This window comes from Pristiophorus japonicus, chromosome 10, assembly GCF_044704955.1.
Source record: "Pristiophorus japonicus isolate sPriJap1 chromosome 10, sPriJap1.hap1, whole genome shotgun sequence".
In the NCBI taxonomy this organism is placed as follows: Eukaryota; Metazoa; Chordata; class Chondrichthyes; family Pristiophoridae; genus Pristiophorus; species Pristiophorus japonicus.
This window is the reverse complement of record NC_091986.1, coordinates 85,677,049-85,701,841: the sequence shown is the minus strand read 5'-3', so window position 1 is coordinate 85,701,841 and position 24,793 is coordinate 85,677,049.

Genomic DNA, 24,793 nt, shown 5'->3' with positions numbered 1-24,793 from the left:
TCAAGGGGTCCGTCCGCGCCGCCGTTAAAACCTTGGCCGCGGGCGGGCCCTTGACAAAGGAGCAGCACCTTGAGCTGCGCGAGCTCGAGGGACTCCTCGCTGGGCTGCGGAGGGAGCGGAGTTCAACAAAAGACTCCGCTCCCTCCCCCACAATAGGTTAAGGTAGAGGTTGCACTATGCTTTTGCCATGAAGATAACCATAGCCAGCCTCAACATCAACGGCGGCAGAGGGGCACGCCGTAGATTTGACAATTTTTCGCTCCTGCGGGAGGGGAAATATGCGGTGTGCTTCCTGCAAGAAACCCACACCGTTCCGGGAGACGAAGCCACGTGGCTCCTGGAATGGCAAGGAGAGGTCCGCATGAGCCACCTCACCGCCATTTCTAGTGGGGTGGCCATCTTGCTGGGCCCGCATTTTCAGCCGGAGATCTTGGGGGTCGAGGAGCCCGTGCCAGGCCGCTTGCTGCACGTAACGGTTCGCCTGGGGGACGTGCCGCTCCATCTCGTGAGCGTGTACGCCCCTCATCCCGGCCCGCAGCAAACGCGCTTCTTTGAAGAGGTGTCCGCTCTTCTTGGCTCCGTCGACGTCGGCGACTGCATTGTCCTCGGGGGGGATTTTACCTGCACCCTCGAGGCGAGGGACCGCTCCGGTGCCCCGCAGTGCATGACGGCGATGGAGAAGTTGAGGGACCTGGTCGGGTCCTTCGACTTGGTGGACGTCTGGCGAAATCTCCACCCCGACTCCAGCGCCTTTACTTGGGTGAGGCCTGGAGTTGGATGGTCTAGAGTCGACCGCCTTTACGTGTCTCGGGCGTACGTTTCCTGCGTCCCGGCGGCCTCCATGCGGCCGGTGCCGTGTTCGGACCACCACCTGGTGTGGGCGGAGCTCGCTTCGCTCCGCGCGAGGACGGGGTCCGCGTACTGGCACTTTAACAACCGGCTGCTGGAGGACGTGCGGTTCCAGGACTCGTTCCGTCGATTCTGGTCCGACTGGAGAAGGAAGCAGGGGGGCTTCCCCTCCTTGAGGCTATGGTGGGACGTGGACAAGGCTCACGTCCGCGTCTTCTGTCAAGAGTACGCGAGGGGGTCGACCAAGAGGCGGGCGGCCAGAGTCGGGCGCCTAGAAAAAGAGGTGCTCGACCTGGAAGCCCGTCTCGGTCAAGTCGTCCAGGACCCGGCCCTGCGGACGGTGTACGAAGCGAAGAAGGCCGCGCTGAAGGACCTGCAGCTCGTCGGGTCCCGAGGCGCGTTCGTGAGGTCGCGGATCCGGTTCCTGCGGGATCTGGACCGCGGCTCCCCCTTCTTCTACTCGCTGGAAAAAAGGCAGAGTGTCCGTAAGCAGCTCTTGACGCTGCTGGCCGACGACGGCTCTCTCGTCTCGGATCCGGAGGGCGTCAACAACAGGGTCCGTGAATATTACGGGGCCCTGTTCTCTCCGGATCCGTCCAGCGAGGAAGCGCGTAGAGTTTTGTGGGAGGACCTGCCGAAGGTCGGCCCGGAGGGCGCCGAAAATCTGGAAGCTCCGCTAAGCCTGGCGGAGCTGACCGGTGCCCTCGCCCGGCTCTCGAGGGGAAAATCCCCGGGGCTGGACGGGCTGACCGTGGAGTTCCACAGGGCGTTCTGGGACGTCCTGCGGAGCGACTACGCGCGGGTCCTGGGGGAAAGTCTGGCGACCGGGGAGATGCCCCTCTCTTGGCGCAGGGCAGTCATCGTCCTGCTGCCTAAGAAGGGCGATCTCCGCCTCCTTAAGAACTGGCGCCCGGTCTCCCTCCTCAGCACGGACTACAAAATCTTCGCCAGGGCGATGTCTGCTCGCCTTGGTGCCGTGCTGGACCACATGATCCACCCCGACCAGTCATACACGGTCCCGGGCCGGACAATCCACGACAACATCCATCTGGTCCGGGACCTCATCCATTGTTCCCAGGAGGCTGGTCTGTCGGTCGCCTTCCTATCCCTCGACCAAGAGAAGGCGTTCGACAGGGTGGATCACGACTATCTGCTCGGAACTCTGTGCGCTTTCGGGTTCGGGACGCATTTCGTCGCCCGGATCCGACTTTTGTACGCCGCCGCGGAGTGTCTGATTAAGGTTAACGGGTCCTTGACGGCGCCCCTTCGCTTTAGGAGAGGGGTGCGCCAGGGATGCCCCATGTCCGGCCAGTTATACGCCGTTTGCGTGGAGCCTTTCCTGCGCCTCTTGCGGACGAGGTTGACGGGACTGGCTCTGCAAGGGCCGGGCGTGGAGGTCGTCCTCTCGGCTTACGCCGATGACGTGCTCCTCGCGATAGAGGATCCCGCTGACCTGCGGAGGATGCGTGAGTGCCAGGAGATTTACTCGGCCGCGTCCTCCGCCAGGATCAACTGGGAGAAATGTTCCGGACTCCTGGTGGGTCAGTGGCGGGTGGACTCCCTGCCGGAGGAGCTCAGGCCTTTTGCCTGGAGCACGACCCATCTCCTCTATCTGGGAGTCTACCTTAGCCCCGACGAGGGAGCCTGGCCGGCGAACTGGCAGGAGCTGGAGGCCAAGGTCGCCGCTCGCCTAGGGCGCTGGACAGGACTGCTCCGAGTGCTGTCCTACAGGGGTCGAGCGCTAGTCATAAACCAGCTGGTGGCCGCAATGCTGTGGTACCGGCTGGTCACTTTGACCCCTCCCCCTGCGTTTGTCGCCAAGATACAGAAGAAGCTGGTGGACTTCTTCTGGAACAACAGGAAGCACTGGGTCTCTGCCGTGGTCTTGAGTCTCCCGCTTGAGGAGGGCGGTCAGTCGTTGGTGTGCGTCAGCACCCAGCTCGCGACTTTCCGTCTTCAGACCCTGCAGAGATACCTTTACGTCGAGCCCCCTCCTAGGTGGTGCGCTCTGGCGAGGTATTTCTTCCGCCAGCAGCTCGACCTCAATTATGACACGCAGCTCCTGTTTGTGAACTTGGGGGGTGCCAGGACCGCCCTCCGGGAGCTGCCTGTCTTTTACAGGGAACTCATCAGGGTCTGGAACAAAGTCTCCACCAAGCGCAGCTCTCCGCCGGCTGGAGTGGCGGCCGTCCTGCAGGAGCCGCTGCTCGGGAATCCGTACCTCCACGGCCGAGGCTTCATGTGGCGGTCGGAAGAGAGGGCTGTGGCTGGTGAGGTGACCAGGGTCAGGGACCTGCTCGATGGCGGAGGAGCGGGCTGGATGGCGCCAGACACGCTGGCGCGGCGCCTAAATTCTGCCAACGTCCGCCACGCGGCCGATGCCATCGAGTCGCTAAAAACAGCTCTGGGCCCTGACTCCGTTAGGTGCATCGAGGAGGCTCAAGCACGTGGGGAGATCCCGTCCGAACTGACCCCCGTCCGGACGGAATTCCTCATCGGCGCCAAACCCCGGAACCTCCCTCGGGGGCCGGCGCCTCACAACTTGAGCCGCCTCAGGGAAATCCCCTCCGTGCCTTTCAGTTCCGCGCGGAGGGGTTTCCTGTACGGGCTGCTCCTGCACACCCTCAACTTTGCCATCCTCGCCGGCCGTCCGGATACGCCATGGCACACCATCTTGCCGTCCGGAGGAGGCGGGGGTCCCCGATGGAGGGCACTCTACGCAGGGGTCCTCCCACTATTCATCGGGGACTTGGCCTGGAGGGTGGTGCACGGAGCAGTGCCGTGCAACAAATTTTTAAGCCGGTTCACGGACTCCCAGGCCGCCTGCAATTTCTGCGGTCTGGAGGAGTCCGTGTTCCATGTTTTTATGGAGTGCACGAGGTTGCAGCCCCTGTTCCACTATTTGAAGGGGCTGCTCCTGAAATTCTGGCTGCACTTCAGTCCCACTCTCCTGATCTTTGGGCACCCTGTGCGGAGGGGAGCGGGTAGGTCCGAGGGCCTCCTCGTAGGACTGCTCCTGGGCACGGCCAAGGGTGCCATCAGCCGGTCCAGGCAGCGGGCGGTCGAGGGGGTCGTTCAACCTGACTGCCTGCCTCTCTTCCGCTCTTACATCCGGTCCAGGGTGTCCTTGGAGATGGAGCACGCGGTGTCCACCGGTACGCTCGCGGCCTTCCGCGAGAGGTGGGCACCGGAGGGACTGGAGTGCATCATCACGCCCGGCAACCAAATTTTAATTTGATTTTACGTTTTAAAGTTTAATTTGTTTTAATTGCCGGTGCTTTTAGTGTCCCCCTTCCCTTTTTTAGGGGGCACTGGGGAAAATTGTGATTTTAGTGCCCAAAAAAAAAAACCAAAAAAAAAAGAAAAACACAAAAAAAAAAAAAAAAAGGGGGGGGAAAAAGGGCCTTGAAAATGTCTGGAGTGTCACCCAGGTCGGGTGGCACCGTTTATTGTTTTTATGTTTTCACAGGTGAACTCAAAAGAGTTTCATGCACAAGGACCAATTGTGGAGCAGTGGAGGCGTGTCCTGCTCAGTTGGAGCTGTGAGCAGTGAGGAGAGCAGCTATCAACTTGAGCTCCTGCCTGGAGAGCCCTGAGACCAGCCCAGGAGGAGAGGGAAGGAAGGGGCTTCACCTTCAACTTTTATCCAGAGGGAGAGGAGGAAAAAAGAAAACTTTAAACATCTTTACCATTTCTGCAAAGAGTTGGAGAGAGGGGGAAAAACCACAACAACCATCCAGTGTGGAAGGAGGGAGACTCTACATTCTACAGGTGGGTGTTGGTGCATTTCCCCAAACAGACTTTGTTGTTTCGGTGGGGGGAGGAAAGAAGACCACTGAGGGCCGGAACATCGCGGGGGGTGTGTGTGTGTGTGGTAGTGTGCGTGGGGGCTGTGCTTACAACTAGGCCCCCCCCCACAATTGTAACCCCCCCAACCCCCCCCACATTTGCCTAGCCTGGGATAGCTGGAGCTACCAGGCTGAAGATTGTTATTAATCACCCAATTAAAGATCGTTAGGAGTGCCTGGTGGCTCCAGCTACCCCAGGTGAAGACATCTTCTCCCCCCACCTGAAGACCACCCCAAAGACTTTTGTGTTTTGCCATCTGGGGAGTGCACCCACCCACAGCTGCGAGGAGAGACCTGCCCTCGCAGCCCCCCCCCCTTCCCACCCCCCTCTCTCTTTTCTCTGCTACTCTGTTTCTCCCCTCTCTCTCTGAGAACCCTTTCCTTCCAAATTTAAAAAAAAAAACAATTAAGACAACTGAGCAGAGGGAGCAAGGCCTCTCCCCAATTGTCAACGAGGGGAGAGGTGCCTCGTTAAGGGCTCCTCTGCTCAGTTAACATACGAGGCCATTAAAGACCATTAAGGCCTGTGACTTTGGGGTGGGTGTAGCCCTTAAAGGGACCCCGTGATGGCGACCCCATCCACGCCGGTGGCAGGGCCAGCAAGGACGTATGCGCAGGCGGTGTCCACATCCACGGCACCTCCTGCGCCACCCGCTGCCCTGCCACCGTTCAGACTTATAACCAGGAAACACGGGGTCAAGAGCTACACTCACCCCACAATGAGCATTGAGGAGTGCGTGCGGGCGATGGCTGGGGTAGTCGGCCCCTCGGCCATTGTCGCAGCCTCCAAGATGTCTGGGAAGGCCGTGTTCTTCCTGGGGTCGGAGCGGGCGGTGTCCCTGGCCCTTGAAAAGGGGCTCACGGTGGGCGGGACGTTCCTGCCGGTGGACCCTCTCGAGGCCACCGCGCAGAGGGTCATCATTTCAAACGTCCCGCCCTTTGTTCCCGCTGAGCTCCTCCTCCCTCACCTACACCAACTGGGGGAGGTAAGGTCAGGGATCAACCCCATACCGCTCGGCCTCAGGGAGAACAGCCTGCGCCACGTGTTCTCCTTCCGCCGCCAGCTCTTTGTCCGGCTGGCGCGGGAGGACACGACGGAGGGAAATTTTAATGTGGTGCACGAGGGGACTGCCTACCGCGTCTTCTGGACGTCGGACGGCGTGCGGTGCCATGCCTGCAGGGAGGTGGGGCACGTTCGCAAGAACTGCCCTGCCTCCAAGGCCGCCAAACCACCGAAGGCGGCCAAGGCTGGCGCCGCCGCCACCCCTCCCCCTAGTTGCGTCCGCGTGCCTGGAGCCATGGGTGCGCGGGCATCGTCGGAGGCCTTTGTTTTCAGGGCCTCCGGCGGGGGGGAGGGAGAGCGTCCGACCGGAAAGAAGGCGCGGAAGAAGGCAAAACATCTAGAGGCGGGTCCCCTCGGTGCGCCAGATAATTTGACCACCGCACTCAGCCCAACCCCGTCACCGGCGAGCGCGTGGTGCCCTGAGCCCGTGCCCGAGCCCTTGAATAACACCACAGAGGGGCCCGGGCGCGGGAAAGGAAAGGAAAAGGGGGGGGCGGAGCGGGAGGCCTCGGCAGACATGGGGGTCTCCCTACCTCCGCGCACCCCCAGGAACAAAAGGAGGCGCGGCTCCGATGAGGCGGAGGGGGAACAACATCCCTCCGCGGAGGAGTCGGTGCCCGCCGCGTGTCCCGCGTCCCCCACCAGCGCTCCCAAATTGCACTGCAGGCGCGAAGAGTCTGTCCCCGGGGAGGGTGAGGTAGTCGAGGCTGCCCAGCCGCTGCATCCTGGGGATGGAGTGGAAGATCTGCCTGTCGTGGGGGGCGTGGGGACCGCGGAGGAATGCGTAGCCGCCGGGCCGGGCGTCCCGGGGACTGAGGCGGGCGAGGCCGAAAAGGCCGAACCTGAGCCCGCCCAGCTATTATCCAACTTCCCCCGGGAGTCGCTCGACCCGGCGGAAAAACAATTTATGGGTTTTAATGACACTGTAGATGCTGGGCCGGGGGGTGGCAGCGGGGAGGGGGAGGAACACCCACCCTCGCCCCTTACTTTGGAGCTGGAGCACTTGGGGAGCCTGGGGATCTCCTATGGCCGGGTCTCTCCTTGTTCTCCGGTTCCTGGGGCGGAGGGGGAACCCCTTCCGCTGTCATTTCCCGACCCAGCACCATTTTTAAAAGAGCCCAGTGGGGACTCCTCTGCCGACGATCCTGGGGGTGGGATCGGGGCAGTGCCAGGGCCGGTTGGAGCGGCCGGTTCATTTGCCGTACCTTGTGCGGTCGATGGGCTGGCTGCTGGCGGCCACCTCCCGGAGGAGGACGGGGACTCGGTGGGGGACGCGGGTGAAGACCTAGAGACCACCGCCAGTGAGGCGGTGGATCTGCTCGCGGCCGCCGCTTAGGCCCTCCTCATTCCTGCAAAGGAACTCCGGGACTTTTTGGCCCAGAGCCGGGGTCGCCGCGACCAAGCCCGACTGGCCCTGGAAAAATGGTCCGAGCCAGAGCTGATCAAGGGGTCTGTCCGCGCCGCCGTTAAAACCTTGGCCGCGGGCGGGCCCTTGACAAAGGAGCAGCACCTTGAGCTGCGCGAGCTCGAGGGACTCCTCGCTGGGCTGCGGAGGGAGCGGAGTTCAACAAAAGACTCCGCTCCCTCCCCCACAATAGGTTAAGGTAGAGGTTGCACTATGCTTTTGCCATGAAGATAACCATAGCCAGCCTCAACATCAACGACGGCAGAGGGGCACGCCGTAGATTTGACAATTTTTCGCTCCTGCGGGAGGGGAAATATGCGGTGTGCTTCCTGCAAGAAACCCACACCGTTCCGGGAGACGAAGCCACGTGGCTCCTGGAATGGCAAGGAGAGGTCCGCATGAGCCACCTCACCGCCATTTCTAGTGGGGTGGCCATCTTGCTGGGCCCGCATTTTCAGCCGGAGATCTTGGGGGTCGAGGAGCCCGTGCCAGGCCGCTTGCTGCACGTAACGGTTCGCCTGGGGGACGTGCCGCTCCATCTCGTGAACGTGTACGCCCCTCATCCCGGCCCGCAGCAAACGCGCTTCTTTGAAGAGGTGTCCGCTCTTCTTGGCTCCGTCGACGTCGGCGACTGCATTGTCCTCGGGGGGGATTTTAACTGCACCCTCGAGGCGAGGGACCGCTCCGGTGCCCCGCAGTGCATGACGGCGATGGAGAAGTTGAGGGACCTGGTCGGGTCCTTCGACTTGGTGGACGTCTGGCGAAATCTCCACCCCGACTCCAGCGCCTTTACTTGGGTGAGGCCTGGAGTTGGATGGTCTAGAGTCGACCGCCTTTACGTGTCTCGGGCGTACGTTTCCTGCGTCCCGGCGGCCTCCATGCGGCCGGTGCCGTGTTCGGACCACCACCTGGTGTGGGCGGAGCTCGCTACGCTCCGCGCGAGGACGGGGTCCGCGTACTGGCACTTTAACAACCGGCTGCTGGAGGACGTGCGGTTCCAGGACTCGTTCCGTCGATTCTGGTCCGACTGGAGAAGGAAGCAGGGGGGCTTCCCCTCCTTGAGGCTATGGTGGGACGTGGGCAAGGCTCACGTCCGCGTCTTCTGTCAAGAGTACGCGAGGGGGTCGACCAAGAGGCGGGCGGCCAGAGTCGGGCGCCTAGAAAAAGAGGTGCTCGACCTGGAAGCCCGTCTCGGTCAAGTCGTCCAGGACCCGGCCCTGCGGACGGTGTACGAAGCGAAGAAGGCCGCGCTGAAGGACCTGCAGCTCGTCGGGTCCCGAGGCGCATTCGTGAGGTCGCGGATCCGGTTCCTGCGGGATCTGGACCGCGGCTCCCCCTTCTTCTACTCGCTGGAAAAAAGGCAGAGTGTCCGTAAGCAGCTCTTGACGCTGCTGGCCGACGACGGCTCTCTCGTCTCGGATCCGGAGGGCGTCAACAACAGGGTCCGTGAATATTACGGGGCCCTGTTCTCTCCGGATCCGTCCAGCGAGGAAGCGCGTAGAGTTTTGTGGGAGGACCTGCCGAAGGTCGGCCCGGAGGGCGCCGAAAATCTGGAAGCTCCGCTAAGCCTGGCGGAGCTGACCGGTGCCCTCGCCCGGCTCTCGAGGGGAAAATCCCCGGGGCTGGACGGGCTGACCGTGGAGTTCCACAGGGCGTTCTGGGACTTCCTGGGGAGCGACTACGCGCGGGTCCTGGGGGAAAGTCTGGCGACCGGGGAGATGCCCCTCTCTTGGCGCAGGGCAGTCATCGTCCTGCTGCCTAAGAAGGGCGATCTCCGCCTCCTTAAGAACTGGCGCCCGGTCTCCCTCCTCAGCACGGACTACAAAATCTTCGCCAGGGCGATGTCTGCTCGCCTTGGTGCCGTGCTGGACCACATGATCCACCCCGACCAGTCATACACGATCCCGGGCCGGACAATCTACGATAACATCCATCTGGTCCGGGACCTCATCCATTGTTCCCAGGAGGCTGGTCTGTCGGTCGCCTTCCTATCCCTCGACCAAGAGAAGGCGTTCGACAGGGTGGATCACGACTATCTGCTCGGAACTCTGCGCGCTTTCGGGTTCGGGACGCATTTCGTCGCCCGGATCCGACTTTTGTACGCCGCCGCGGAGTGTCTGATTAAGGTTAACGGGTCCTTGACGGCGCCCCTTCGCTTTAGGAGAGGGGTGCGCCAGGGATGCCCCATGTCCGGCCAGTTATACGCCGTTTGCGTGGAGCCTTTCCTGCGCCTCTTGCGGACGAGGTTGACGGGACTGGCTCTGCAAGGGCCGGGCGTGGAGGTCGTCCTCTCGGCTTACGCCGATGACGTGCTCCTCGCGGTAGAGGATCCCGCTGACCTGCGGAGGATGCGTGAGTGCCAGGAGATTTACTCGGCCGCGTCCTCCGCCAGGATCAACTGGGAGAAATGTTCCGGACTCCTGGTGGGTCAGTGGCGGGTGGACTCCCTGCCGGAGGAGCTCAGGCCTTTTGCCTGGAGCACGACCCATCTCCTCTATCTGGGAGTCTACCTTAGCCCCGACGAGGGAGCCTGGCCGGCGAACTGGCAGGAGCTGGAGGCCAAGGTCGCCGCTCGCCTAGGGCGCTGGACAGGACTGCTCCGAGTGCTGTCCTACAGGGGTCGAGCGCTAGTCATAAACCAGCTGGTGGCCGCAATGCTGTGGTACCGGCTGGTCACTTTGACCCCTCCCCCTGCGTTTGTCGCCAAGATACAGAAGAAGCTGGTGGACTTCTTCTGGAACAACAGGAAGCACTGGGTCTCTGCCGCGGTCTTGAGTCTCCCGCTTGAGGAGGGCGGTCAGTCGTTGGTGTGCGTCAGCGCCCAGCTCGCGACTTTCCGTCTTCAGACCCTGCAGAGATACCTTTACGTCGAGCCCCCTCCTAGGTGGTGTGCTCTGGCGAGGTATTTCTTCCGCCAGCAGCTCGACCTCAATTATGACACGCAGCTCCTGTTTGTGAACTTGGGGGGTGCCAGGACCGCCCTCCGGGAGCTGCCTGTCTTTTACAGGGAACTCATCAGGGTCTGGAACAAAGTCTCCACCAAGCGCAGCTCTCCACCGGCTGGAGTGGCGGCCGTCCTGCAGGAGCCGCTGCTCGGGAATCCGTACCTCCACGGCCGAGGCTTTATGTGGCGGTCGGAAGAGAGGGCTGTGGCTGGTGAGGTGACCAGGGTCAGGGACCTGCTCGATGGCGGAGGAGCGGGCTGGATGGCGCCAGTCACGCTGGCGCGGCGCCTAAATTCTGCCAACGTCCGCCACGCGGCCGATGCCATCGAGTCGCTAAAAACAGCTCTGGGCCCTGACTCCGTTAGGTGTATCGAGGAGGCTCAAGCACGTGGGGAGATCCCGTCCGAACTGACCCCCGTCCGGACGGAATTCCTCATCGGCGCCAAACCCCGGAACCTCCCTCGGGGGCCGGCGCCTCACAACTTGAGCCGCCTCGGGGAAATCCCCTCCGTGCCTTTCAGTTCCGCGCGGAGGGGTTTCCTGTACGGGCTGCTCCTGCACACCCTCAACTTTGCCATCCTCGCCGGCCGTCCGGACACGCCATGGCGTACCATCTTGCCGTCCGGAGGAGGCGGGGGTCCCCGATGGAGGGCACTCTACGCAGGGGTCCTCCCACTATTCATCGGGGACTTGGCCTGGAGGGTGGTGCACGGAGCAGTGCCGTGCAACAAATTTTTAAGCCGGTTCACGGACTCCCAGGCCGCCTGCAATTTCTGCGGTCTGGAGGAGTCCGTGTTCCATGTTTTTATGGAGTGCACAAGGTTGCAGCCCCTGTTCCACTATTTGAAGGGGCTGCTCCTGAAATTCTGGCTGCACTTCAGTCCCACTCTCCTGATCTTTGGGCACCCTGTGCGGAGGGGAGCGGGTAGGTCCGAAGGCCTCCTCGTAGGACTGCTCCTGGGCACGGCCAAGGGTGCCATCAGCCGGTCCAGGCAGCGGGCGGTCGAGGGGGTCGTTCAACCTGACTGCCTGCCTCTCTTCCGCTCTTACATCCGGTCCAGGGTGTCCTTGGAGATGGAGCACGCGGTGTCCACCGGTACGCTCGCGGCCTTCCGCGAGAGGTGGGCACCGGAGGGACTGGAGTGCATCATCACGCCCGGCAACCAAATTTTAATTTGATTTTACGTTTTAAAGTTTAATTTGTTTTAATTGCCGGTGCTTTTAGTGTCCCCCTCTCCTTTTATAGGGGGCACTGGAAAAAGGAAAAATTTGATTTTAGTGCCCCAAAAAAACCCCACAAAAAAATAAATAAAAAAGGGGCCTTGTAAATGTCTTGTGTGTGTCATCCAGGTCGGGTGGCACGGATACATGTTTTATGTTTTTGCAGGTGAACTCCAAAAAGAGTTTCATGCACAAGGACCAATTGTGGAGCAGTGGAGGCGTGTCCTGCTCAGTTGGAGCTGTGAGCAGTGAGGAGAGCAGCTATCAACTTGAGCTCCTGCCTGGAGAGCCCTGAGACCAGCCCAGGAGGAGAGGGAAGGAAGGGGCTTCACCTTCAACTTTTATCCAGAGGGAGAGGAGGAAAAAGCAGAAAACTTTAAACATCTTTACCATTCTGCAAAGAGTTGGAGAGAGGGGGAAAAACCAAAACAACATCCAGTGTGGAAGGAGGGAGACTCTACCATTTCAACAGGTGGGTGTTGGTGCATTTCCCCAAACAGACTTTGTTGTATCGGTGGGGGGAGGAAAGAAGACCACTGAGGGCCGGAACATCGCGGGGGGTGTGTGTGTGTGTGGAAGTGTGCGTGGGGGCCGTGCTGACAACTAGGCCCCCCCCCCACAATTGGAACCCCCCCCACCCCCCCACATTTGCCTAGCCTGGGATAGCTGGAGCTACCAGGCTGAAGATTGTTGTTTTTCTCAATCACCCAATTAAAGATCGTTGGGAGTGCCTGGTGGCTCCAGCTACCCCAGGTGAAGACATCTTCTCCCCCCACCTGAAGACCACCCCAAAGACTTTTGTGTTTTGCCATCTGGGGAGTGCACCCACCCACAGCTGCGAGGGGAGACCTGCCCTCGCAGCCCCCCCCCCCTTCCCACCCCCCTCTCTCTTTCTCTGCTACTCTGTTTCTCCCCTCTCTCTCTGAGAACCCTTTCCTTCCAAATTTAAAAAAAACAAAACAATTAAGACAACTGAGCAGAGGGAGCAAGGCCTCTCCCCAATTGTCAACGAGGGGAGAGGTGCCTCGTTAAGGGCTCCTCTGCTCAGTTAAATACACGAGGCCATTAAAGACCATTAAGGCCTGTGACTTTGGGGTGGGTGTAGCCCTTAAAGGGACCCCGTGATGGCGACCCCATCCACGCCGGTGGCAGGGCCAGCAAGGACGTATGCGCAGGTGGCAACCGCTTCCACAGCACCTCCTGCGCCACCCGCTGCCCTGCCACCATTTACACTTATAACAAAAAAACACGGGGTCAAGAGCTACACTCACCCCACAATGAGCATCGAGGAGTGCGTGCGGGCGATGGCTGGGGTAGTCGGCCCCTCGGCCATTGTCGCAGCCTCCAAGATGTCTGGGAAGGCTGTTTTCTTCCTGGGGTCGGAGCGGGCGGTGTCCCTGGCCCTCGAAAAGGGGCTCACGGTGGGCGGGACGTTCCTGCCGGTGGATCCTCTCGAGGCCACCGCGCAGAGGGTCATCGTGTCGAACGTCCCGCCCTTTGTTCCCGCTGGGCTCCTCCTCCCTCACCTACAACAACTGGGGGAGGTAAGGTCAGGGATCAACCCCATACCGCTCGGCCTCAGGGAGAACAGCCTGCGCCACGTGTTCTCCTTCCGCCGCCAGCTCTTTGTCCGGCTGGCGCGGGAGGACATGACAGAAGGGCACTTTAATGTGGTGCACGAGGGGACTGCCTACCGCGTCTTCTGGACGTCGGACGGCGTGCGGTGCCATGCCTGCAGGGAGGTGGGGCATGTTCGCAAGAACTGCCCCGCCTCCAAGGCCGCCAAACCACCGAAGGCGGCCAAGGCTGGCGCTGCCGCCACCCCTCCCCCTAGTTGCGTCCGCGTGCCGGGAGCCATGGGTGCGCGGGCATCGTCGGAGGCCTTTGTTTTCAGGGCCTCCGGCGGGGGGGAGGGAGAGCGTCCGACCGGAAAGAAGGCGCGGAAGAAGACAAAACATCAAGAGGCGGGTCCCCTCGGTGCGCCGGATAATTTGACCACCGCGCTCAGCCCAACCCCGTCACCGGCGAGCGCGGGGTGCCCCGAGCCCGTGCCCGAGCCCTTGAACAACACCACAGAGGGGCCCGGGCGCGGGCAAGAAAAGGAAAAGGGGGGGGCGGAGCGGGAGGCCTCGGCAGACATGGAGGTCTCCCTGACTCCGCGCGCCCCCAGGAACAAAAAGAGGCACCGCCCCAATGACGCGGAGGGGGAACAATATCCCTCCGCGGAGGAGTCGGTGCCCGCCGCGTGTCCCGCGTCCCCCACCAGCGCCCCCAAATTGCGCTGCAGGCGCGAGGAGTCTTTCCCCGGGGAGGGTGAGACAGTTGAGGCTGCCCAGCCTCTGCCTCCCGGGGATGGAGTGGAAGATCTGCCTGTCGTGGGGGGCGTGGGGACCGCGGAGGGATGCGTAGCCGCCGGGCCGGGCGTCCCGGGGACTGAGGCGGGCGAGGCCGAAAAGGCCGAACCTGAGCCCGCCCAGCTATTACCCAACTTCCCCCGGGAGTTGCTCGACCCGGCAGAAACAAAATATATTGATTTTAATGAAACTGTAGACGCTGGGCCGGGGGGTGGCAGCGGGGAGGGGGAGGAACACCCACCCTCGCCCCTTACTTTGGAGCTGGAGCACTTGGAGGGCCTGGGGATTTCCTATGGCCGGGTCTCTCCTTGTTCTCCGGTTCCTGGGGCGGAGGGGGAACCCCTTCCGCTGTCATTTCCCGACCCAGCACCATTTTTAAAAGAGCCCAGTGGGGACTCCTCTGCCGACGATCCTGGGGGTGGGATCGGGGCAGTGCCAGGGCCGGTTGGAGCGGCCGGTTCATTTGCCGTACCTTGTGCGGTCGATGGGCCGGCTGCTGGCGGCCACCTCCCGGAGGAGGACGGGGACTCGGTGGGGGACGCGGGTGAAGACCTAGAGACCACCGCCAGGGAGGCGGTGGATCTGCTCGCGGCCGCCGCTGAGGCCCTCCTCGTTCCTGCAAAGGAACTCCGGGACTTTTTGGCCCAGAGCCGGGGTCGCCGCGACCAAGCCCGACTGGCCCTGGAAAAATGGTCCGAGCCGGAGCTGATCAAGGGGTCCGTCCGCGCCGCCGTTAAAACCTTGGCCGCGGGCGGGCCCTTGACAAAGGAGCAGCACCTTGAGCTGCGCGAGCTCGAGGGACTCCTCGCTGGGCTGCGGAGGGAGCGGAGTTCAACAAAAGACTCCGCTCCCTCCCCCACAATAGGTTAAGGTAGAGGTTGCACTATGCTTTTGCCATGAAGATAACCATAGCCAGCCTCAACATCAACGGCGGCAGAGGGGCACGCCGTAGATTTGACAATTTTTCGCTCCTGCGGGAGGGGAAATATGCGGTGTGCTTCCTGCAAGAAACCCACACCGTTCCGGGAGACGAAGCCACGTGGCTCCTGGAATGGCAAGGAGAGGTCCGCATGAGCCACCTCACCGCCATTTCTAGTGGGGTGGCCATCTTGCTGGGCCCGCATTTTCAGCCGGAGATCTTGGGGGTCGAGGAGCCCGTGCCAGGCCGCTTGCTGCACGTAACGGTTCGCCTGGGGGACGTGCCGCTCCATCTCGTGAACGTGTACGCCCCTCATCCCGGCCCGCAGCAAACGCGCTTCTTTGAAGAGGTGTCCGCTCTTCTTGGCTCCGTCGACGTCGGCGACTGCATTGTCCTCGGGGGGGATTTTAACTGCACCCTCGAGGCGAGGGACCGCTCCGGTGCCCCGCAGTGCATGACGGCGATGGAGAAGTTGAGGGACCTGGTCGGGTCCTTCGACTTGGTGGACGTCTGGCGAAATCTCCACCCCGACTCCAGCGCCTTTACTTGGGTGAGGCCTGGAGTTGGATGGTCTAGAGTCGACCGCCTTTACGTGTCTCGGGCGTACGTTTCCTGCGTCCCGGCGGCCTCCATGCGGCCGGTGCCGTGTTCGGACCACCACCTGGTGTGGGCGGAGCTCGCTTCGCTCCGCGCGAGGACGGGGTCCGCGTACTGGCACTTTAACAACCGGCTGCTGGAGGACGTGCGGTTCCAGGACTCGTTCCGTCGATTCTGGTCCGACTGGAGAAGGAAGCAGGGGGGCTTCCCCTCCTTGAGGCTATGGTGGGACGTGGGCAAGGCTCACGTCCGCGTCTTCTGTCAAGAGTACGCGAGGGGGTCGACCAAGAGGCGGGCGGCCAGAGTCGGGCGCCTAGAAAAAGAGGTGCTCGACCTGGAAGCCCGTCTCGGTCAAGTCGTCCAGGACCCGGCCCTGCGGACGGTGTACGAAGCGAAGAAGGCCGCGCTGAAGGACCTGCAGCTCGTCGGGTCCCGAGGCGCGTACGTGAGGTCGCGGATCCGGTTCCTGCGGGATCTGGACCGCGGCTCCCCCTTCTTCTACTCGCTGGAAAAAAGGCAGAGTGTCCGTAAGCAGCTCTTGACGCTGCTGGCCGACGACGGCTCTCTCGTCTCGGATCCGGAGGGCGTCAACAACAGGGTCCGTGAATATTACGGGGCTCAGTTCTCTCCGGATCCGTCCAGCGAGGAAGCGCGTAGAGTTTTGTGGGAGGACCTGCCGAAGGTCGGCCCGGAGGGCGCCGAAAATCTGGAAGCTCCGCTAAGCTTGGCGGAGCTGACCGGTGCCCTCGCCCGGCTCTCGAGGGGAAAATCCCCGGGGCTGGACGGGCTGACCGTGGAGTTCCACAGGGCGTTCTGGGACGTCCTGGGGAGCGACTACGCGCGGGTCCTGGGGGAAAGTCTGGCGACCGGGGAGATGCCCCTCTCTTGGCGCAGGGCAGTCATCGTCCTGCTGCCTAAGAAGGGCGATCTCCGCCTCCTTAAGAACTGGCGCCCGGTCTCCCTCCTCAGCACGGACTACAAAATCTTCGCCAGGGCGATGTCTGCTCGCCTTGGTGCCGTGCTGGACCACATGATCCACCCCGACCAGTCATACACGGTCCCGGGCCGGACAATCCACGATAACATCCATCTGGTCCGGGACCTCATCCATTGTTCCCAGGAGGCTGGTCTGTCGGTCGCCTTCCTATCCCTCGACCAAGAGAAGGCGTTCGACAGGGTGGATCACGACTATCTGCTCGGAACTCTGCGCGCTTTCGGGTTCGGGACGCATTTCGTCGCCCGGATCCGACTTTTGTACGCCGCCGCGGAGTGTCTGATTAAGGTTAACGGGTCCTTGACGGCGCCCCTTCGCTTTAGGAGAGGGGTGCGCCAGGGATGCCCCATGTCCGGCCAGTTATACGCCGTTTGCGTGGAGCCTTTCCTGCGCCTCTTGCGGACGAGGTTGACGGGACTGGCTCTGCAAGGGCCGGGCGTGGAGGTCGTCCTCTCGGCTTACGCCGATGACGTGCTCCTCGCGATAGAGGATCCCGCTGACCTGCGGAGGATGCGTGAGTGCCAGGAGATTTACTCGGCCGCGTCCTCCGCCAGGATCAACTGGGAGAAATGTTCCGGACTCCTGGTGGGTCAGTGGCGGGTGGACTCCCTGCCGGAGGAGCTCAGGCCTTTTGCCTGGAGCACGACCCATCTCCTCTATCTGGGAGTCTACCTTAGCCCCGACGAGGGAGCCTGGCCGGCGAACTGGCAGGAGCTGGAGGCCAAGGTCGCCGCTCGCCTAGGGCGCTGGACAGGACTGCTCCGAGTGCTGTCCTACAGGGGTCGAGCGCTAGTCATAAACCAGCTGGTGGCCGCAATGCTGTGGTACCGGCTGGTCACTTTGACCCCTCCCCCTGCGTTTGTCGCCAAGATACAGAAGAAGCTGGTGGACTTCTTCTGGAACAACAGGAAGCACTGGGTCTCTGCCGCGGTCTTGAGTCTCCCGCTTGAGGAGGGCGGTCAGTCGTTGGTGTGCGTCAGCGCCCAGCTCGCGACTTTCCGTCTTCAGACCCTGCAGAGATACCTTTACGTCGAGCCCCCTCCTAGGTGGTGTGCTCTGGCGAGGTATTTCTTCCGCGAGCAGCTCGACCTCAATTATGACACGCAGCTCCTGTTTGTGAACTTGGGGGGTGCCAGGACCGCCCTCCGGGAGCTGCCTGTCTTTTACAGGGAACTCATCAGGGTCTGGAACAAAGTCTCCACCAAGCGCAGCTCTCCACCGGCTGGAGTGGCGGCCGTCCTGCAGGAGCCGCTGCTCGGGAATCCGTACCTCCACGGCCGAGGTTTTATGTGGCGGTCGGAAGAGAGGGCTGTGGCTGGTGAGGTGACCAGGGTCAGGGACCTGCTCGATGGCGGAGGAGCGGGCTGGATGGCGCCAGTCACGCTGGCGCGGCGCCTAAATTCTGCCAACGTATGCCGCGCGGCCTATGCCATCGAGTCGCTAAAAACAGCTCTGGGCCCTGACTCCGTTAGGTGTATCGAGGAGGCTCAAGCACGTGGGGAGATCCCGTCCGAACTGACCCCCGTCCGGACGGAATTCCTCATCGGCGCCAAACCCCGGAACCTCCCTCGGGGGCCGGCGCCTCACAACTTGAGCCGCCTCGGGGAAATCCCCTCCGTGCCTTTCAGTTCCGCGCGGAGGGGTTTCCTGTACGGGCTGCTCCTGCACACCCTCAACTTTGCCATCCTCGCCGGCCGTCCGGACACGCCATGGCGTACCATCTTGCCGTCCGGAGGAGGCGGGGGTCCCCGATGGAGGGCACTCTACGCAGGGGTCCTCCCACTATTCATCGGGGACTTGGCCTGGAGGGTGGTGCACGGAGCAGTGCCGTGCAATAAATTTTTAAGCCGGTTCACGGACTCCCAGGCCGCCTGCAATTTCTGAGGTCTGGAGGAGTCCGTGTTCCATGTTTTTATTGAATGCACGAGGTTGCAGCCCCTGTTCCACTATTTGAAGGGGCTGCTCCTGAAATTCTGGCTGCACTTCAGTCCCACTCTCCTGATCTTTGGGCACCCTGTGCGGAGGGGAGCGGGTAGGTCCGAAGGCCTCCTCGTAGGACTGCTCCTGGGCACGGCCAAGGGTGCCATCAGCCGGTCCAGGCAGCGGGCGGTCGAGGGGGTCGTTCAACCTGACTGCCTGCCTCTCTTCCGCTCTTACATCCGGTCCAGGGTGTCCTTGGAGATGGAGCACGCGGTGTCCACCGGTACGCTCGCGGCCTTCCGCGAGAGGTGGGCACCGGAGGGACTGGAGTGCATCATCACGCCCGGCAACCAAATTTTAATTTGATTTTACGTTTTAAAGTTTAATTTGTTTTAATTGCCGGTGCTTTTAGTGTCCCCCTTCCCTTTTATAGGGGGCACTGGGGAAAATTGTGATTTTAGTGCCCAAAAAAAAACCAAAAAAAAAAGGAAAAACACAAAAAAAAAAAAAAAAAAGGGGAAAAAAAGGGCCTTGAAAATGTCTGGAGTGTCACCCAGGTCGGGTGGCACCGTTTATTGTTTTTATGTTTTCACAGGTGAACTCAAAAGAGTTTCATGCACAAGGACCAATTGTGGAGCAGTGGAGGCGTGTCCTGCTCAGTTGGAGCTGTGAGCAGTGAGGAGAGCAGCTATCAACTTGAGCTCCTGCCTGGAGAGCCCTGAGACCAGCCCAGGAGGAGAGGGAAGGAAGGGGCTTCACCTTCAACTTTTATCCAGAGGGAGAGGAGGAAAAAGCAGAAAACTTTAAACATCTTTACCATTCTGCAAAGAGTTGGAGAGAGGGGGAAAAACCAAAACAACATCCAGTGTGGAAGGAGGGAGACTCTACCATTTCAACAGGTGGGTATTGGTGCATTTCCCCAAACAGACTTTGTTGTATCGGTGGGGGGAGGAAAGAAGACCACTGAGGGCCGGAACATCGCGGGGGGTGTGTGTGTGTGTGGTAGTGTGCGTGGGGCCTTGCTGACAACTAGGCCCCCCCCCCACAATTGGAACCCCCCCCACTCCCCCACATTTGCCTAGCCTGGGATAGCTGGAGCTACCAGGCTGAAGATTGTCATTAATCTCCCTATTAAAGATCGTTTAGGATTGTGTGCCTGGTGGCTCTAGCTACCCCAGGTGACGACGTCTTCTCCCCCCACCTGAAGACCATCCCAAAGACTGTGTTTGTGTTTTTGCCATCTGGGGAGTGCACCCACCCACAGCTGCGAGGGGAGACCTGCCCTCGCAGCCCCCCCCCCCTTCCCACCCCCCTCTCTCTTTCTCCGTTACCCTCTGTTTCTCCCCTCTCTCTCTCAGGCCCCTTTTCTTCCTAATTTTAAAAAACAAAACCCAATTAAGACAACTGAGCAGAGGGAGCAAGGCCTCTCCCCAATTGTCAACGAGGGGAGAGGTGCCTCGTTAAGGGCTCCTCTGCTCAGTTAATATACGAGGCCACTAAAGACCATTAAGGCCTGTGACTTTGGGGTGGGTGTAGCCCTTAAAGGGACCCCGTGATGGCGACCCCATCCACGCCGGTGGCAGGGCCAGCAAGGACGTATGCGCAGGTGGCAACCGCTTCCACGGCCCCTCCTGCGCCACCCGCTGCCCTGCCACCTTTCAGACTCATTACTAAAAAACACGGGGTCAAGAGCTACACTAACCCCACAATGACCATCGAGGAGTGCGTGCGGGCGATGGCTGGGGTAGTCGGCCCCTCGGCCATTGTCGCAGCCTCCAAGATGTCTGGGAAGGCCGTGTTCTTCCTGGGGTCGGAGCGGGCGGTGTCCCTGGCCCTTGAAAAGGGGCTCACGGTGGGCGGGACGTTCCTGCCGGTGGACCCTCTCGAGGCCACCGCGCAGAGGGTCATCATTTCAAACGTCCCGCCCTTTGTTCCCGCTGAGCTCCTCCTCCCTCACCTACACCAACTGGGGGAGGTAAGGTCGGGGATCAACCCCATACCGCTCAGCCTCAGGGAGAACAGCCTGCGCCACGTGTTTTCCTTCCGCCGCCAGCTCTTTGTCCGGCTGGCGCGGGAGGACACGACGGAGGGGAATTTTAATGTGGTGCACGAGGGGACTGCCTACCGCGTCTTCTGGACGTCGGACGGCGTGCGGTGCCATGCCTGCAGGGAGGTGGGGCATGTTCGTAAGAACTGCCCCGCCTCCAAGGCCGCCAAACCACCGAAGGCGGCCAAGGCTGGCGCCGCCGCCACCCCTCCCCCTAGTTGCGTCCGCGTGCCGGGAGCCATGGGTGCGCGGGCATCGTCGGAGGCCTTTGTTTTCAGGGCCTCCGGCGGGGGGGAGGGAGAGCGTCCGACCGGAAAGAAGGCGCGGAAGAAGGCAAAACATCTAGAGGCGGGTCCCCTCGGTGCGCCAGATAATTTGACCACCGCGCTCAGCCCAACCCCGTCACCGGCGAGCGCGTGGTGCCCCGAGCCCGTGCCCGAGCCCTTGAATAACACCACAGAGGGGCCCGGGCGCGGGAAAGGAAAGGAAAAGGGGGGGGCGGAGCGGGAGGCCTCGGCAGACATGGGGGTCTCCCTGCCTCCGCGCACCCCCAGGAACAAAAGGAGGCGCGGCTCTGATGAGGCGGAGGGGGAACAACATCCCTCCGCGGAGGAGTCGGTGCCCGCCGCGTGTCCCGCGTCCCCCACCAGCGCTCCCAAATTGCGCTGCAGGCGCGAAGAGTCTGTCCCCGGGGAGGGTGAGGCAGTCGAGGCTGCCCAGCCGCTGCCTCCTGGGGATGGCATGGAAGATCTGCCTGTCGTGGGGGGCGTGGGGACCGCGGAGGAATGCGTAGCCGCCGGGCCGGGCGTCCCGGGGACTGAGGCGGGCGAGGCCGAAAAGGCCGAACCTGAGCCCGCCCAGCTATTATCCAACTTCCCCCGGGAGTCGCTCGACCCGGCAGAAAAACAATTTATTGGTTTTAATGAAACTGTAGATGCTGGGCCGGGGGGTGGCAGCGGAGAGGGGGAGGAACACCCACCCTCGCCCCTTACTTTGGAGCTGGAGCACTTGGAGGGCCTGGGGATTTCCTATGGCCGGGTCTCTCCTTGTTCTCCGGTTCCTGGGGCGGAGGGGGAACCCCTTCCGCTGTCATTTCCCGACCCAGCACCATTTTTAAAAGAGCCCAGTGGGGACTCCTCTGCCGACGATCCTGGGGGTGGGATCGGGGCAGTGCCAGGGCCGGTTGGAGCGGCCGGTTCATTTGCCGTACCTTGTGCGGTCGATGGGCTGGCTGCTGGCGGCCACCTCCCGGAGGAGGACGGGGACTCGGTGGGGGACGCGGGTGAAGACCTAGAGACCACCGCCAGTGAGGCGGTGGATCTGCTCGCGGCCGCCGCTGAGGCCCTCCTCATTCCTGCTAAGGAACTCCGGGACTTTTTGGCCCAGAGCCGGGGTCGCCGCGACCAAGCCCGACTGGCCCTGGAAAAATGGTCCGAGCCAGAGCTGATCAAGGGGTCTGTCCGCGCCGCCGTTAAAACCTTGGCCGCGGGCGGGCCCTTGACAAAGGAGCAGCACCTTGAGCTGCGCGAGCTCGAGGGACTCCTCGCTGGGCTGTGGAGGGAGCGGAGTTCAACAAAAGACTCCGCTCCCTCCCCCACAATAGGTTAAGGTAGAGGTTGCACTATGCTTTTGCCATGAAGATAACCATAGCCAGCCTCAACATCAACGGCGGCAGAGGGGCACGCCGTAGATTTGACAATTTTTCGCTCCTGCGGGAGGGGAAAAACGCGGTGTGCTTCCTGCAAGAAACCCACACCGTTCCGGGAGACGAAGCCACGTGGCTCCTGGAATGGCAAGGAGAGGTCCGCATGAGCCACCTCACCGCCATTTCTAGTGGGGTGGCCATCTTGCTGGGCCCGCATTTTCAGCCGGAGATCTTGGGGGTCAAGGAGCCCGTGCCAGGCCGCTTGCTGCACGTAACGGTTCGCCTGGGGGACGTGCCGCTCCATCTCGTGAACGTGTACGCCCCTCATCCCGGCCCGTAGCAGACGCGCTTCTTTGAAGAGGTGTCCGCTCTTCTTGGCTCCGTCGACGTCGGCGACTGCATTGTCCTCGGGGGGGATTTTAACTGCACCCTCGAGGCGAGGGACCGCTCCGGTGCCCCGCAGTGCATGGCGGCGATGGAGAAGTTGAGGGACCTGGTCGGGTCCTTCGACTTGGTGGACGTCTGGCGAAATCTCCACCCCGACTCCAGCGCCTTTACTTGGGTGAGGCCTGGAGTTGGATGGTCTAGAGTCGACCGCCTTTACGTGTCTCGGGCGTACGTTTCCTGCGTCCCGGCGGCCTCCATGCGGCCGGTGCCGTGTTCGGACCACCACCTGGTGTGGGCGGAGCTCGCTTCGCTCCGCGCGAGGACGGGGTCCGCGTACTGGCACTTTAACAACCGGCTGCTGGAGGACGTGCGGTTCCAGGACTCGTTCCGTCGATTCTGGTCCGACTGGAGAAGGAAGCACGGGGGCTTCCCCTCCTTGAGGCTATGGTGGGACGTGGGCAAGGCTCACGTCCGCGTCTTCTGTCAAGAGTACGCGAGGGGGTCGACCAAGAGGCGGGCGGCCAGAGTCGGGCGCCTAGAAAAAGAGGTGCTCGACCTGGAAGCCCGTCTCGGTCAAGTCGTCCAGGACCCGGCCCTGCGGACGGTGTACGAAGTGAAGAAGGCCGCGCTGAAGGACCTGCAGCTCGTCGGGTCCCGAGGCGCGTTCGTGAGGTCGCGGATCCGGCTCCTGCGGGATCTGGACCGCGGCTCCCCCTTCTTCTACTCGCTGGAAAAAAGGCAGAGTGTCCGTAAGCAGTTCTTGACGCTGCTGGCCGACGACGGCTCTCTCGTCTCGGATCCGGAGGGCGTCAACAACAGGGTCCATGAATATTACGGGGCTCTGTTCTCTCCGGATCCGTCCAGCGAGGAAGCGCGTAGAGTTTTGTGGGAGGACCTGCCGAAGGTCGGCCCGGAGGGCGCCGAAAATCTGGAAGCTCCGCTAAGCCTGGCGGAGCTGACCGGTGCCCTCGCCCGGCTCTCGAGGGGAAAATCCCCGGGGCTGGACGGGCTGACCGTGGAGTTCCACAGGGCGTTCTGGGACGTCCTGGGGAGCGACTACGCGCGGGTCCTGGGGGAAAGTCTGGCGACCGGGGAGATGCCCCTCTCTTGGCGCAGGGCAGTCATCGTCCTGCTGCCTAAGAAGGGCGATCTCCGCCTCCTTAAGAACTGGCGCCCGGTCTCCCTCCTCAGCACGGACTACAAAATCTTCGCCAGGGCGATGTCTGCTCGCCTTGGTGCCGTGCTGGACCACATGATCCATCCCGACCAGTCATACACGGTCCCGGGCCGGACAATCCACGGTAACATCCATCTGGTCCGGGACCTCATCCATTGTTCCCAGGAGGCTGGTCTGTCGGTCGCCTTCCTATCCCTCGACCAAGAGAAGGCGTTCGACAGGGTGGATCACGACTATCTGCTCGGAACTCTGCGCGCTTTCGGGTTCGGGACGCATTTCGTCGCCCGGATCCGACTTTTGTACGCCGCCGCGGAGTGTCTGATTAAGGTTAACGGGTCCTTGACGGCGCCCCTTCGCTTTAGGAGAGGGGTGCGCCAGGGATGCCCCATGTCCGGCCAGTTATACGCCGTTTGCGTGGAGCCTTTCCTGCGCCTCTTGCGGACGAGGTTGACGGGACTGGCTCTGCAAGGGCCGGGCGTGGAGGTCGTCCTCTCGGCTTACGCCGATGACGTGCTCCTCGCGATAGAGGATCCCGCTGACCTGCGGAGGATGCGTGAGTGCCAGGAGATTTACTCGGCCGCGTCCTCCGCCAGGATCAACTGGGAGAAATGTTCCGGACTCCTGGTGGGTCAGTGGCGGGTGGACTCCCTGCCGGAGGAGCTCAGGCCTTTTGCCTGGAGCACGACCCATCTCCTCTATCTGGGAGTCTACCTTAGCCCCGACGAGGGAGCCTGGCCGGCGAACTGGCAGGAGCTGGAGGCCAAGGTCGCCGCTCACCTAGGGCGCTGGACAGGACTGCTCCGAGTGTTGTCCTACAGGGGTCGAGCGCTAGTCATAAACCAGCTGGTGGCCGCAATGCTGTGGTACCGGCTGGTCACTTTGACCCCTCCCCCTGCGTTTGTCGCCAAGATACAGAAGAAGCTGGTGGACTTCTTCTGGAACAACAGGAAGCACTGGGTCTCTGCCGCGGTCTTGAGTCTCCCGCTTGAGGAGGGCGGTCAGTCGTTGGTGTGCGTCAGCGCCCAGCTCGCGACTTTCCGTCTTCAGACCCTGCAGAGATACCTTTACGTCGAGCCCCCTCCTAGGTGGTGTGCTCTGGCGAGGTATTTCTTCCGCCAGCAGCTCGACCTCAATTATGACACGCAGCTCCTGTTTGTGAACTTGGGGGGTGCCAGGACCGCCCTCCGGGAGCTGCCTGTCTTTTACAGGGAACTCATCAGGGTCTGGAACAAAGTCTCCACCAAGCGCAGCTCTCCGCCGGCTGGAGTGGCGGCCGTCCTGCAGGAACCACTGCTCGGGAATCCGTACCTCCACGGCCGAGGCTTTATGTGGCGGTCGGAAGAGAGGGCTGTGGCTGGTGAGGTGACCAGGGTCAGGGACCTGCTCGATGGCGGAGGAGCGGGCTGGATGGCGCCAGACACG